This window comes from Vicugna pacos, chromosome 30 (assembly GCF_048564905.1).
Source record: "Vicugna pacos chromosome 30, VicPac4, whole genome shotgun sequence".
Taxonomy (NCBI): domain Eukaryota; kingdom Metazoa; phylum Chordata; class Mammalia; order Artiodactyla; family Camelidae; genus Vicugna; species Vicugna pacos.
In genome coordinates this window covers 35,526,651-35,543,553 of record NC_133016.1, presented here as the reverse complement: position 1 = coordinate 35,543,553, position 16,903 = coordinate 35,526,651, and positions in this window count along the sequence as shown.

Here is a 16,903-nt window from a genome sequence, read left to right as displayed (position 1 = left end):
AAAAGAAAGTATTTAGGAACTAGAAATTACTGGCATCCCAGGGTAGGCCTTATAATGAGAAATACAAAACTGCTAGGTGTTTTATGTCTGTTCCCAGTTTTTCTACTACATTGCAATCTCTTTGAAACATGACAGGTGAAGTCTTGAAATATGCTCAAGTCCTTAAAGGAATATCTGAAATTCTCTAAGGGTCTGTCTGATCAATTTATTTTGATCAAAGAAAATCAATTATTCTGTTCATAGAAAATTCTAAAAGACTCAGTCACTATTTCCAGAACCAAATTTGTCAAAGTGTAAAATTCTGTTTAGAAGTCTCATAATAAATATTAAGCACTTATTTTGTGTCCATCAGAATGCTAGATATCAAGCACAATATCAAAAAAGCATCAATCTTGGTTTCTGACCTCAAGCAGCTCAGAACTTAGGTGAAAACATAGAAAACAACCAAGTACTACTTACATGAAGAGATGGATCAGTGCAGGTGGTAATAATCAGAAAGAGTCTCATGAAAGAGAAGCAAAATTTAGAAAGACCTAAATTCTATAGCTTTGCCTTATCTGCCCCAAATATTGTCTTAAAATGACCAATCCACCCTCAGGGCTCAGTCAATCTGTTTCTGGTAAGCTGAGAATATCCAGAAGAAACAGACATAGAAATACTGTTTTCTACAGCATCCCATTGGTTTGGGGAAATATCTAGGGGGAGACTCCTCACATTCATATGATAAAGGGGATGACTTTGAGCAGCAATGTGGCCAGTTCCTCTGCCCACTGGCACAAGCAGAGTCACAAATAACAGAAACAAAAGGATCACTTCAAATTGTATTATTTAATTGCATGACCCACATGGAACAATCAACTCACTCCTAGGTTTGGCAGGGCCCTTCTGAGTTGATTCCCTGAAAAACAAAACAAAACAATAAAACCCAAACCAAACCAAAAAATAAAAAATATTTAAAAAAGAGAGACTCTGAGTGTCATCAGCTTTGCTCCATGTGGCTGCCTTGATAAGAGTTCAGTATTCTTTGTGTCATGAGAAAATTTTTATGATTAATGGAAGACAGAATATTATCCAGTATTAACAGTTCTTTTCCAATTCTGTATTATAAAATTATTTCTGATAACGGAAAATTCTCTATTTCTTTAAATTAATTAAAACATTGTAAGTCAACAGTGTATAAAAGAAAGCACTGGATTTCTGGAGAGGTGAGGCAGAATACTAAGGTAAAGAGGAATTATTATTCCTTTTCTCAGAGGTATGTACTCTACAGGGGAAGCATGCAGCACCTGAAAGGGGAGGAGAGGTTGGTGGGCCACGCAGGGTTGAAGGAGGAGCATAGGAACATGGGTCTGGGAAAATTTGCTAGGTTTACACTACTCAATTGAAATACTACTTTGGAATATTTTCTCAACATCAGGGTTCAAGTTTGTTATTTCTACTGAGACATCAGGTCAGAAGAAAAGAACAATAGTGAGAAGGCATTCATGGCTTTGCATTATCAGAAAGTTATCCTGCTGTTTCAACTGTGTATGATTGAGCATATTGTCATTGATGAAGAATTTTTATTTATTTTTGATCAAAGACTTCACCATGTTTTCCTGACCTTTTCAATCTCCTGGATGCAGAGGTTTAACGTGAGCTCTCCTAGGTACTGGGAGAAACTCTGATAATGACCCCTGAGAATGAGCTCAGTGGTGAGAAGTCCAAGGACAGGATGAGGTCGACATTGCACGTGTTTTTGGAATAAGGTAGCTTGACTAGAAACTGTAATTGTGCAAGGCCAGCTATGCACTTCTGTGTGAGCTGATCCCTTATCATAGTCCCAGTCTTAAATATTCACTACCAGTTACTCTGTGTTCTCAGTACCCACTGTGCTGATTGATCCTCTGCCTTAACTATATGACATCCCTTCTTTTATGACAAGTGTTAGGAAGATGATCTTCCAGGCTCTTCTTCAAAGGAAAAACATGATTTCTTGCAGCAGGATGCCCGCCATCTCCAGCTAATCTGTCTTCTGGGAAGATGTCCAAATATTTCTTTGAAAGTTTCCCATGCATCCCATTTAAAGAATATGTACTGTCACCTGGGTCCCATATTGGAATCTGCCACACAGGAGCCAGCCAGTTATTGACTATTGTCTCTTTCCCATCCATAAAATGAAGACTTCTAAGAATATATTTGCAAGTGAAGCCAGGCTGAAAGCTTAGAATTAAAGCAGTTGGTGCTCCTTAGCTCCTGTGAAGTGATCTAAAAAAAACCCTGATGGGTTCTGCTAGTGACTGAGACAGTGCTTGCTGGGATCCCTGTAAGCATTCAATCTGTGTTCCCTGGACCATGTTGAAATCTGGGCAAAAGTTTTCCTGATACTGCAAAAGCAGCTGGTTTCTGAGGTTCCTCATAGTCAACTCTTTCATTTCTTTGATTTGAAGTAACCCAGGTCTAATACCAGCTAGACCTTGATTACGTGCCCCTCCCATCTTTTTTCCTCAATGACTGTGTGTGTATGCATTTGTGCATATGTGTTTCTTGGCCTAATACTAGGCTATCTTTTAATTGTAATACACATTTAATACTGAACTTCAATTCTAAACTTAACTGATTCTCTAGACTAGGGCATAATATGTATGCATGTGTATGTATGTGTGTGTATATGTATGTATGTATATATACACACATATGTATAGTTTGTTAAGAATTTTTAAGAATCAATATAAATTGTAAAACAACAAGATTCAGAACATTTTAGAGATAGAGAAAAAGAGATATGTGTCCGAAAGTGTATGAGAATTGGTATCTTGGGTTCTGTTGGTGGCTCTTTTGGCAGTGAGATCTGGGGCAAGCCACTAACAGTTTAGGCGGAGTTTCTGTTTTCTATGTGTTTAATGTAACTATCCTGGACTATATCAGAAAAGAAGATTGGAATATTTCATGTTCCAGATATCTCAGACTTCATCTCATTTTACCACTCATTTATCATCCAACAAATATTTATTCTATGTCTACTGTGTGCAAAACACTGGACTGGTTTCTGAGGATACATTGGTCCATTTGATGGATGTGGCCTTTGCCCTCCTGGGGTCCACAAGTCTCCAAGCATTCCTCCAGGGACCGTTAGGCTGCACATGATAAATCAGTGAGGACAAACTAACCAAACCTCAGTGTGTCCCCACACCACAGTTCTCTTTGGCTTTGTCTCCTGAATCCTATGTATCCAAATGCAGGCACACCTTCCAATTATCCACTTATTCTAATAATTTATCTCTGCTAACTTCTTTATCTCCAATTCAGTCTCTCCACCAAATTGTTTTTGGAGGATATAAAAACAAATGAACATGTGCCCTCAAGAAACTTAGAGTTTAAAAAAATATTAGAGGCAAATATGTAGCTGGATATATGAGCAAATTCAGGGCTGAGTAAAATCTCCTAGTACAGGATATTAACATGTTTCATAGCCTATGACTCAAATATGCTTTATAATAGCTGAATGTAACCAGGTCACCTTATGAAAAAAAAGCAGTATGATAATAAACCAGGTGTCCTTTATCTCATTACAAAATTGAAGGGCAAAAGTAGTTGGGTCTTACATTGGTAGATGAAAGAGTGGGCTAAAGTGGAGAGGATTTCCCAGATTTCTCAGAGAAATTGAGACCTAAAGGGCAAATTAAAAAAAAAAAAACTTAAGGCTTAAGGAAGCCTGTTGTTTTTGTGAGCAGAATAGCTTTTGGTGTCTGATAAAGGCTTCTGTGTAACTGGGGGAGTTACAGACAGATTGATTACAAGTAAAAATGAGGGGGGAAGCATACTAAAGGATGAAAATAAATATATAAGTGGGTGTAAATTTTATAATTTTACCTTCATCTTTGAGTGAACTTGATTATCAAAAAATAATCCCTGGATTTACTTAATTTACTTAACCAATTCAGTAATCAGATATAATATTTTGCTCTTCAGGGTCCTCAAGGACACAAACACAATAAAAAAGATGTGTGCATTCTGACAAAACACAATCATAATGCAAATAATTTCTATTTATAAACTATTTTATAGTTCACGCATATCACTCAGTGTATTACTGTCATTTCAAAATAATATGCTCTCTCCTCTGTAGTCTGCATACCAGAGAGTGACAGCATCTATTAGCAGTCCCCAGTCTTGCTGAGTCATTCTGTTCATCCTCCTGTAGCTCAGCCTTCATTCAGAGGTCCAACAGGTTGAGAACTGACAAATGCTTAACTATCGATCTGTAACTTACTCTGGAGGAATGCTGTAAGACTGCGGACCTTAGGAGGGTAAAGGTCACATCCATCACATAGACTAGCACATCCCCAGAACCCAGTGCAGTGTTGTGCATATGGCATGCACCAAATAAATATTTGTTAGATAATAAATGAATGGGTGAAATGAAGTCTGAGAATTCTGAAATGCACATCTTCTCTATCTTGTGTAGTGCAGGGTCCTCTCAAGATTTAATCCCTAGCTCTGTCTACATTAACATGTTCTTACTTGATTGAAGAATCAACACACTTAAAAGACTGGGATTTGGAAGTGAGAAGGAGTATATGGAAGTGATTCAGGAAAACAAGGAAATGAGACACAAGTGACAAAATTTGTCAAAGTAAGCTAAAAAAGTACTTATTACAAGATTACTTATTATATTTCTCATGGCTGTGCATGTCTTCACCTTCACCTTCTGGTAACATATACATCCATCTTGAATTGAGCCATTTTCCCCAAATCGAGGATCTTGTGACTTTGAAGTACCATAACATCTTGAGATTTCTTTGATAATTTTTGAGCAATGGGTTCTAGAGATGCTGGAAACCTTGACAGTATAAAATAACAAAACAGTGTAAAGACATGAGTCAGAAAATCATGACTGCCTTTAGACATAGCTACTTAAATATAGCATGGTGACTAAAAGTATGGATTCTGGAGCAAGACTACTTAGATTGAAATCCCGACTTTGCCCTTCTGAGCTGTTTGATTGTTGTTGTTAATTAATTTCTCTGTGCCTTAGTTTTCTATTTGAAAAATGAGTTGTGGTGAAGATTAAATAAGCAATACTGTTAGAGCAGTTCTAGGCATGTAGGAAGTGCTGTATTAATCTTAGCTCTTGTCATGATCCTGGGTAAGTCACTTATCCACTCTGGGTTTAAAGTTTCCAGGCATAAAATGAGAGATTTTGACTAGATTTTCTCTAAGGCCCTCCAGAACCTACTGTTTTCAAATGCTTACAGTCCATGTGCTTTTCTACATGTATGTATGTAGTTTGTGATAGGAAAGTGCATGGTTAGTTAGTAAATGCTTTCCTTGATTGATGGAAGGAGAGGTTATTAGGGGATTGAGACAGTCTTCTTCACTAGGCCAAATTCCTTCAGGGCAAGAGTGTATCTTTTCCTCCTCAGGATCCCAAGGCCTAGTGTGGTGCCTGGGGACAGTGGGTGCTCTGTAAACTGTTAATGGATATGGAATAAATGCCTATGTCTTGTGTACCCAGATATATGGGAATGGGAAAGGGTTGTAACTCCTTCCTAAGCCTTATCTCAATTAAAGCTACTTACACTGAATATTCAAAAAACATTAGTGCTCTCTACTGGAGACATTCCTAGTACAGGAATTCAAGTTTGAGTTTTTGATGGCATATTCTGATTTGAGTTCATAAGTTCTGGATTTGAGATGTAGGGTATAGCAGATACACATAGTTTACTGTGTTGCAAGCACAGATTTGGTGTTATGGCATTGAGGATGGCATGATCAGCATTAAAATGCCAAGTCTCATTTCTTTGCCATATATTTATGTGTTTTTTTCCAGAGCACCTTTATCTATAAATTTGTACACATGTTGTGTTTGCTCTGATTCATTTTAAGTAAAAAAAAAAAAAAAAGAGAGACATAGCATTAATTAAAAAAGTAATGTTAAGAAAATGAAAAGACAACCCACAAAATGGTAGAAAATATTCACAAATAATATATCTGATAAGGGACTTGTATCCAGTGTTCATAAAAACAAAACTAAGCAAAACAATGGGATTTACATTTCCCATATAAGTTATTATTTTCTCTATACCTCAAGTCTTTTTTTTAGCATTACTGTTTTCTTTTTCATTAATTGAATATTTTCTAATATTACTTTTTAACTTCTTTAAAGATTTTCTTGCTATATATTTTTAGCTATTTACTTAGTGATTGCTTTAGGCCTTACCATATATGTCTTATCAAAAACAGTTTCACAATTACACCAGGAATTTCAGAGAATGTAGAAACAGCATTCCCATATAGCTCTACTCTCTTCTTTCTTACTGTGGTATTCTTGTCATAGGTATTATCTCTATGCATGTTATAAGCCCAACAGTACATCATTATAATTATTATTCTTTTATGTAATTTTATGTCTTTTAAAGAAGCTGAGAGGAGAAAAGAGAGCAAGTTTATACGTATAACTTTTTACTTTTTTTAAATTGAGTTATAGTCAGTTTACAATGTAGTGTCAGTTTCCAGTGTAAACACAATTTTTATGTTATATGTATAATTTTTCTCATATTAGCCTTCTTTCCATTTCAGGTTCTATGCATTTGTTCCTTTGGATTCAAGTGAAACATCTGTAGTCAATTCTTAACCCAATGCTGGTTTGTTCTTACCAACTTCCTTGCCCTGCTATTGGTAAATATATTACATGTCTATATGTTATTTGCCCACAAATACAAATAAATATATATTGCTTTATGCTTTTTAAATAAGATAAGAGAAGAAAGGATAAGAAATATCCATTTATACTCCTTTATAATTGCATAATTACCTTTATCAGTGTTTTTTGTTTTGTGCTTGTGTGTGTATTCAAATTACTGTCTTGGGTCACTTGTTTTCAGCCTGAAGAACTAACTTTATTATGTCTTGTAAGGTAGGTCTACTGGCAGAAGATTCTTTCAGATTTTGTTATCCAAATGTCTTTTTATTTCATCTTCATTTTTAAATGATAATTTTGCTGGATATATGATTCTTGATTAAGAGTTTTTAAAATTTGAGGACTGAGAATTGGTTATCCTATTGCCTTCAGCCCTCTATTGTTTCTGATGATAAGTCAATTGTTAATCTTATAGGAGTTTCCTTAAGCAAAGAGTCATTTTCCTCTTGCTGCCTTCAAGATTTTCTTTAGCATTTTTACTATGTGTCTATTCATGGGTCTTTTTGAGTTTATCCTACTTGCAGTTTGTTGAAATTCCTGGATATGTAGATTAAAATTTTTTAGTAAACGGGAATTTTTAGCCACTAATTTTTCAAATATTTTTCTGCTTCTTTCCCCCTCTGTTCTTCTGGGGCTGCCTTTACATGTCTATTGGTATAAATTAGTGTCCCACATTTCTCTGAGGCTTTATTCATTTTTTCTTCATTCTTTTTTCACTCTGTTCTTTGGATTGCATAATTTCTATTGATCTATTCTTAAGTGCTTTTACTTTCTGCCCATTTAAGTGTATTATTGACCCCATCTAGTGAATTTTTAAATTTCAGTTATTGCTCTTTTCAGCTCCAAAATTTCCATTTGGTTATTTTTAATAAGTTCTGTCTCTTTATTAATGTTCTCTGTGTGATGTGACACTGTCATCATGCTTTACTTCTAAAATCATGGTTTCCTTTGTTTCTTGGAACATATTTATAATGGCTTCTTTTCTCACATCTGGTCGCTCCTGCAGGTGGCTTTTATCGCCTACCTTTCTTCTGGTATCTAGGGCATAATTTCCTGCTTATTTTGCATGTCTCATAAGATTTTTGGGAAAATGATCATTTTAGATATTGCAGCAACTTTGGGTACTGGCTTCATCTCTCCCTTCTTTAAGTGCTTGTCATTGTTGTTAGCTTGTTTACTTGTTTAAAGACTAACTGGATTATTTTAGTGATGTCTGTTCCCTTCTCTTCCTCTTCTATCCCCTAAACAGACACAGGATAAAGCCTCTGATGTTTTACCTCAGGGATTCATCCTTGGATATGCCAAGCCACTCTGGGATAACAAGGTTTTAGCAGGACTTTGGCAGTGTTGGTCTAGTTACCTGACCACACTAACCTATGAAACTCCACTAACTGCTGATTAAAACCTCTATTGTTCATAAAAATGTCCTGGAGAATAAATTATTTACACCCTAATCCAGTCAAACTCAGGCTGCTATGAAGGGACAGTTCCTGATGGTCAATGTTTGAAATTTATTCAGACTCTAGTTCTTGCTGCTGGTTTCTTATTTTTCTCCAGCAACTAGTTGGCTTATCATTTAGCCTGTATCTTCAATGAATTTATCATTCTCCTCCCCATTGCCTCTCACCAACACTTCTACTGTTTTTGAAAGCACCCTTAGATTTGAACTTCATATGCTGTTGCAAATAAAGTTGGCTCCTTTGGGGAGATAATTTGAGCTCTCTGTTCTATGGTCTGCCTTTCCTCCCAGGGAAAATCTCTGAGCCACAACTCTGGTGCTGGAGTAAGGAACAATAGGTCAATTCTAAGTGTCAGCCCAGTTTGAAGAACTAAGTGCTCAGTGGATATATGGGCAAGAGCCCCAGGTGTCCTTGGCTTGTCTCCCTCAGCACAAGCCCCTGTCCTATGAGCTTAGTCAATAGCAATTGGGACCTCAGTGTCCTACCATGCCCAAGGTAGAACCTCTGTCCCATGAGAGGAAGCTTGGTGGAAGAATGGGGCCCCCACCTGTTGGCTGCAGTAGTACAGAACTTTGCCTCAGCAACAAGTATCTAGGAGCAGTATGAGAAATGCTAATGTCATGTCCTTCCCAGGAAGACAACCCTCCAACCAGGACCTGGAGGGAGTCAAAAACTTGTGTTCTTGGTTGTACAAGTCTGGGTGGAGTCCCCAGCTCAATGAGTGGAGAGGAGAAAAGTATGGATCTTCAAATACTAAAGACTCATCATTTTTTGGAGTTTTAGTAAATATTCTTGAGTAAATGTGTCCTCATTTGCTGTATATCTGTAGCGGCATTTCAATTTGTGTATGCTCATAAAGCCAACTATTTTTAAATGTGTTTTTAAAATAATTTTCATCAGTTTTTCTGAGTTGCACACCATCGTGCCAGAAGTGGAGCCAGGAAGGGGAAACTGATCCAGTATAGATTAGCATTCTCTTTAACTGAGGGCTTAATGTATCTTTGGTTGCTAGTAGAAGGCCTAAGATATATTTGTAGTATTAAAAATAAAAATTAAAAAATAATTTTCTAATGTTAGTATCTTAGAAGCAAAGCATGAGATGGCAATTCCTGTAGATGATTTGTTGCTTGAATCCTCTGAGAAGAAATCTTTAGAGAAGTGAGACATAGGAGGATGCAAGATCCCAGGCATTTCTCAAGGGAGATCATGTGAGCATTTTTAGCAGCCAGCACCCAGAGCATCTCGGGATGGATACTCTGCTGTAAAGAGACTAAGAGAGTTCAATAGCAGCTATCAAAATCTAAATCAACCTCATAAAAATAATCATAGTAAAGAGTATGTAGAGTAAAGAAACTCAGTGTAGAGTTTACTAACAGCTGCTACAAGAATCCAAATCAACCACATAAACATAATTGTAGCAACAGTAATAAAAACAATACAACAGCCACTCTCATTGGAAACTTTCTGCCTTTAAGGAAGTACACTTACTATCTCTAATCCTCATGGTCACACAGTAAATTAGATATTATTCCTATATTTATGCAAGTGAAGAGATTAGACTTAACATCTTCTAGGTCACTTAACTTGGTTCTAGAGCTTAGTCTAAGATGCAAGCTCTCTGTCTCCAAGGCCTGTCCTCTGTCCATTAATTTCACAAAACTGTCCAAAAAGGGGTGAAGAAATGAGAAAAGAAAGAAAAAACAAAGGGTAAAAACAGAGAAGAGAATAAAATGATAAGGAAAAATATATAAAAGTATAGTCATGCATGGGAGTGCCAGGGCAGGATCAACAGGTTCCCCTGTAGCTCTTCATTAGCACAAATACCCTGTGATTTGGTCTAAGCCTTCTGAGGTGAGCTTCGTCAGGGCTCAACAATGCTGAACCCACAAATCCTTTCAATGTAACCCTATCTCTACCTTGGGTTTTTGCTGAGAAGGCTGAGGAAAAACTCCCTTAAACTTTCCAGAAGCCCAATTGTTTGAGAGCATCTATGATACATACTATATCTCCTCAGAGAGTCTTTTTCTGATTATGTCATACTCCAAGGATGCAACCATAATGATTCTGAGGATTAAGCAAAAGACTCTTCAGTCACAGCCTTCATTTCATATTTGACCCCTCCATTTTTTTTTCTATTCTGGCAACACCCTGGATTTCTTCTTTGCTTGGAAACCATTTATTAAATAAATTTTAGGATCATTTCCCTTCCTGGGAACTGCTGCTTTGTGTCTTCCTATTCCCCTTCCCAAAACTGAGTTTATGGTCTCCATAAGACTATATATCATGACAAAATTATCTTACAAGTCTCCTTCAACTTTCACTGCATTTTGCAAATTTTGATGAGTTGTATTTTTATTTTTATTTCATTGAATACATTTTAAAATCCCTCTTGAGACTTATTTGACCTATGTATAATGTAGAAGTGTGTTGTTTACTATCCAGTTATTTTAGGACTTTCCAGCTATCTTTTCATTGTTGATTTCTAGTTTAATTTCACTGTAGTCTGAGACATACATTATAACATTTCTGTTCCTTTCAATTTTTAAGTTGTGTTTAATGATCCATAATGAGGTTTATCTTGGTGAATGTTTCATGTTAGCTTGAGGAAAATATATATTCTGATGTTTTTGGTATTCTATAAATGTTGACTACATCCTGTAGATTCCAAATAGAAAAATGAATCAATATAATATGCCACATTAAGGTAGCAAAAAAAAAATTGGTCATCCAATTGTTTCACAAAAATCCTTTGACCAAATTTAATAATCTTTCTGTTAAAAAAAAACTCAAAAATTAGGAATAGAAGACAACTTCCTCAACATGATAAAAACTATGCATGAAAAATCCACAACTACACCCTACTCAATGATGAAAGACTGAACTCTTCTCCCCTAAGATAGCAAAAAGGACAGTAATGTCCATTTTTGCCTCCTCCATTTAACATAGTATTAGAGGTACTAGCCAGTGTAATAAAACAAGGGAAAGAAATAAAAAGATTTAAAATTGGAAATGAAGAAATAAATTCTCTCTTAACACACGACATGATATTAAATATAGACATGTCAAAGATTTCACCAAAAAATAGAAAAAATAAACAAATTCAGCAAATTTGGAGGATACAAAATCAACAATTAAAAATCAGTTGCATTTCTATACACTGACATGACAATTCAAAAAATTAAGAAAGCAATCCCATTTAAAATAGAATCAAAACGATTAATTAAAAATAAATTTAGCCTAGAAGAAGAAAGACTTGCAAACTGAAAACATTGCCAAAAGACATTAAATAAGACATAAAGAAATAGACACCCATGTTCATAGGTTGGAAGTTTTAATACTGTTAAGATGTCAGTACTATTCAACAGATTCTACAGATCTCATGCAATTCTTATCAACATTCCAATATTTTTCCAGAAAATAAAAAGTTCTAAAATTCATAGGGAATTTCAAAAATCCCAAATAAACAAAGAAAAAATCTTGAAAACAGAAAAACAAAGTGGGAGATATCATAATTCCTGATTTCAAAACTTAGTAAAACCTATTGTAATCCAAATAGACATATAGACCAATACAGTAAATAAATCTTCTCATATGCGGTCAAATGATTTGGTAAGGGTGTCAAGATCATTGAGTGGGAAAAGCACAATATTTTCAACAAGTGATACTGAGGAAATTCAATATTCACATGCAAAAGAATGAAGTTATACCCTTACCTTCCTCCATATTCAAAAGTTTACTCAAAATAGAACAAAGATCTAAAAGTAAAAGCTAAACAAAATCTCTTAGAAGAAAACATAGGGGAAACTCTTCATTCTATTGGGTTTGGCAATGATTTCTTGGATATACACTAAAGGTGTGTGTAGAAAACAAATGAAAAAATAGATAAATTGGTTTTTACAAAAACTTAAAACTTTCATGCATATCAAAGGACAATATCAAAAGAATAAAGGGAAACTCACAGGATGGGAGAAAATGTTTACAAATCATACATTTGATAAGAAATTAACATTCAGAATATATAAAGAACCCTTTAACTCAGCAACAACAAAAACAAAAACAAAGAGCTCATTTCAAAAATAGTCATGGACTTAAAGAGACCTTCCCCAAATAACAGAGATAAATGGCCAATAAGTACCTGAAAAGTTGCTCATCATCATTATTCATTAAGGAAATAAGATACATTTCACACACATTAATATGGTTGCCATTTCTTTAGAAACAGAAAACAAATTTTGGTGAGGATGTAGAGAAATTGAGAATCCTGTACATCATTGGTAGGAACAAATTGAACAGCTAATGTAGAAAACAGTATAACAATTTCTCAGAAAATTAAACATAAAATTACCATTTGATTCAACAGTTCAACTTCTAGTTATATATCTCAAAAGAACTGAAAGTAGGAACTTAAATATATAGTTGTACACCAATGTTTATAATAGCATTATTCAAAACAATACAAAAAAATGGAATCAATCTAGTTATCCACCAACATATGAATGGGTAAATAAATTGTAGTGTATTTGCTGGTCAGAATGGCTGTAATCAAAAGAATACAAATAACAAATATTGGCAACGAAGTGGAGAAAAGAAACCCTTGGTAGGCTCTTGGTGGGGAAGTAAATTCATGCAGCCACTGTGGAAAATAGTATGGAGATTTCTCCAAAAATATCAAAATATAATTACTGTATGACCCAGAAATTCCACCCCTGGGTATATAAAACCAAAACCAAAACCAAAACCAAAACCAAAAAGACTAATTTGAAAAGATACATGCATGTCAATGTTCATAGCATCATTATCTACAGTTGCCAAGGTATGGAAGCAACCTAAGTGTCCATGAACAGATGAATGAATAAAGAAGATATGATACACACACACACACACACACACACATACACTGAGATAGATAGATATAGATAAATATAGTATGTATAGATATTTATTGTATACTACACACACACACACACACACACACACACACACACACACACACACACACTGGAATACTACTCAGCCATAAAAAATGAAATTTTGCTATTAACAGCAACATGGATGGACTTGGATGGCATTATGCTAAGTGAAATAAGTCAGACAGAGAAAGACAAATACTATATGATATCACTTATATGTAGAATGTAAAAAATACAACAAACTATTGAATATAACAAAAACAACAACAAAAAAAGAAGCAGACTCACAGATACAGAGAACAAACCAGTGGTTACCTGTGGGAAGTGGGGTGGGCAATAAAGGTGTGGAGGAGTGGGAGTAACACACTACTGAGTATAAGACAGCTACAAATATGTACTGCACAACACAGGGAACATAGCCAGTATTTTGTAATAACTGCAAATTAAGTGGAAATGTAAAAGTTCTATAATAATTAAAAGTTAAAAAAATAAAATAGTATATAGTACATTCTTACCATGGAATGTTATTCAGTCTTAAAAAGAAGGATATTCTAACACATGTTACAGTCTAAATAAACCTGAGGACATTATGCTAACTGAAATAAGCCAGTCGCAAAAAGAAAAATACTATATGATGTCATTTTTATGAGGTATCCAGGGTAAATTCATAGAAACAGAAAGTTTACTCACACTTACCAGGAGCTTGGGGAGAGGGAAATGGGGACTTGTTTATTGGATACAGAGTTTCAGTTGAGCATGATGCAAAGGATTGGAGGTAGACAGTGATGATGATTGTAACATCTATGTGAATATACTTAATTCCACTATATTGTACACTTTAAATAGTTAAAATAGTAAATAGTTGTGCATATTTCATCAAAATAAAATAATTAGGTACTTTAAGTGGGAGGGAAATAGAACTTGATTGTCTGCATTTTCTATATTAATGGATAGTCAGCAGGGGCAGAGAGAGATTGGGACCTTAGACCAAATATATCAGGGGAGGAATTCATTACTCATGTTTGATCAGGGACTGTTTCCTGGGCTAAGAGTGGGCACCATATTCAATGCAGCCTGGGACCACTGTCCACAAAACAGTGGTCAGGGAATAAGATCACAGTATCTGAAATAAAAGGAATTCCATCCAAATAACACTGTTGAGTGGCACAACCACACTTCCATGGAAAAAGAGACACAAGGAAGAATATTCCAGAGTTGTCATATCAGTCCTAGTACAGTCATAGAAACAGAATCCACTTTAGTTTGTTTAAACATAATAAATTTGTACAGGTGATAAAGGAATAGAGATCAAAGGACACAAAATTCTTCATCAAAGTCTTTACATTTTTGCCTATAGGTAATAAGAGGAATATTTATTACCCTTTGAAATAATAAACAAATGTCACACTTATTCATACATCCAAACATTAATCTATTTATTCATTGTTTCAATCACCATGCACTCTAGGATTTACCTTACTTTAAAGTTATCATATTTGGTCCTTAGGACTCTATAATACACAATTATATCTCCAGGCAAGATGCACTAGGTTGAAACCAAACTTAAAAAATGACTATTTGGTTGCTACTTAGATTCTTGATCACCACACATAAAATATTTATATATATACACACACACATACACATACATACACATATCTGTATACACACACACATATCTATATACATGTATATAATTACAATATTTATTTCTGCCTAAATAACATTATGTAAGACCCATACACGGTGTAAGCTGAATGAGGACAAGATCTTTGCTTTTCTCTCTTTACATAACCCAGAACAATGGCAGAGAGGACATAAGAATTTAACAAGCAATGTAAATAATTAGAACCAAGCATTCCTTAATGAGGATTAGAATAGATGTGTGAATAAATTGTTAACTATTTTTTAAAGCCTTTTTATTTTTCTAAGTGACCATTGTCAGTTTTATTATATTTTTATTGAAGGAAAATAGAAACAGTATTTCAAAGAGATATCTGCACTCATGTTTATTGCAGCATTAACCACAATAGCAAAGAAATGAAACAACCTAAATGCCCAACACATGAATGGATACAAAAGATGTGGCACATATACATATACACAAGGGAATATTATTCAGTCACAAGGAAGGAGGATATCCTGCCATTTGCTAACATCAATGGACCTTGAGCACATTATGCTTAGTGAGATAGGTCAGAGAAAGACAAGTACAGTGCTATATCACTTACATGTCGAATCTAAAAAAGGCAAGGCTTCTCTTTGCTCTTCAATGCAGGATGTGTCTAGTTCAAGGGATTAGAACATCTGCTTAAGTCAAGCTCTCAGTGGGAACAGATATACAGATATTTCTGTATAGTTTACTTTTCCATTAAACCCCATGATACATTGGTCACATATTCATTACTATATGGTTTCTTCTTAAAAGGCAAAGCCATTCATTCTTCCTTCTGAACACTTGAAGCCATGGCTAGATGGAGTCATTTAAAGTCTCCAGTGGAGATGAGTTAACATCCTCGCAGAGATACAGAGACTGTGGTACATAAGAACACAGAGGGGGAGACAGTACTGAAAGAGTTTCTCCTGCTCCTCTGGTCCTTAAGTCAACTTAGAGACCTAAATCTAATATCTAAAATCCAAACAATCTATTATGTCAGAGGTTTGGAGTAATCGTGGAATTCTGGCAATTGAAAACAATCACACATGGGTCAGCTTTTTGTTTTTACAGAAGTTTCTTACTAAGTACCCTCTGTGCCTAAACATACACTATGAAGATGTACAGAAAAAATATATATAATATATATATATATAATATATATATATATATATGTATAATGGTGTCTGTCTTCAGACAAACTTTATTTTTATTTGAAAACAAATACTAGACCAAATTAGTTGCACCTGGGCCAAGACTGTGTTTATACCAGGATGTCATGTACCTCTAACAGGGAGACTGTGATGTCTTTTCAGGATCTGAGCATCACTCCTAGCTTGGATCCTGATTCTGAGAGTCCTTGAAGTGTTTGGGCATTCTCATTTCCCAGCATATGGATCCAAGTACATTTACAGAGGTCCCCTAGGAGAGGCACTGTGAAAATCATTATCATTTATCCTCATCCCAGAGCTGCAAGGTCCTCTCTCTTGGGATCCTGACCTCTCCTCCAGGTGATAGTTCCATCATCTGAAATTGGTTTAGATCAAGGCTAGGGATTATAACCTTTTATCAATGTTACCTCTCAGCTTCCTATAAATATCCTTGATTCCAATTGTTTCCTCCCCATTCTTTTTCTCTCTACAGACACCTTGTTTTATTTGCCATCTTCAGAATTTTCTCTGGTCAGGTCTGCTGGCTGCCACTCCAACCAAATTATAGATTGAATGTTTGAATGTGTTCTCCAAAATCCATTTGAGGAAACCCCAACTACCAATGTCCCAATGTGTTTGGAAATCGGGTTTGGGAGGGATTAGATAATGAGTGTGGGGCCTTCATGAATCTAATTAGTGCCCGTATAACAAAGAATCATGAGATTCATTCTCTCTCTCTCTGTCTCTCTCTCTTCACCATGCTAGGACACAGTAAGAACCTTGTCATCTGTAAAGCTGGAAGAGGACCCTTACCAAGAATACAACAATGCTGGCACAGTGCTTTTGGAATTACAGCCTCCAGAACTGGGAGAAATAAATGTTTGTTTTGTAAGCCACACAGTCTATGGTAATTTGTTATAGCAGCCTGGGCTAAGACAAACCACGATGCTCATTACTCTCATTGTATGTACTTGAATTCTGGTGTTTAAATGCCAACAGCTGGCCTCCGTGTGTCTGGGTTTTTCATTCCCCAATACTATCAAGGC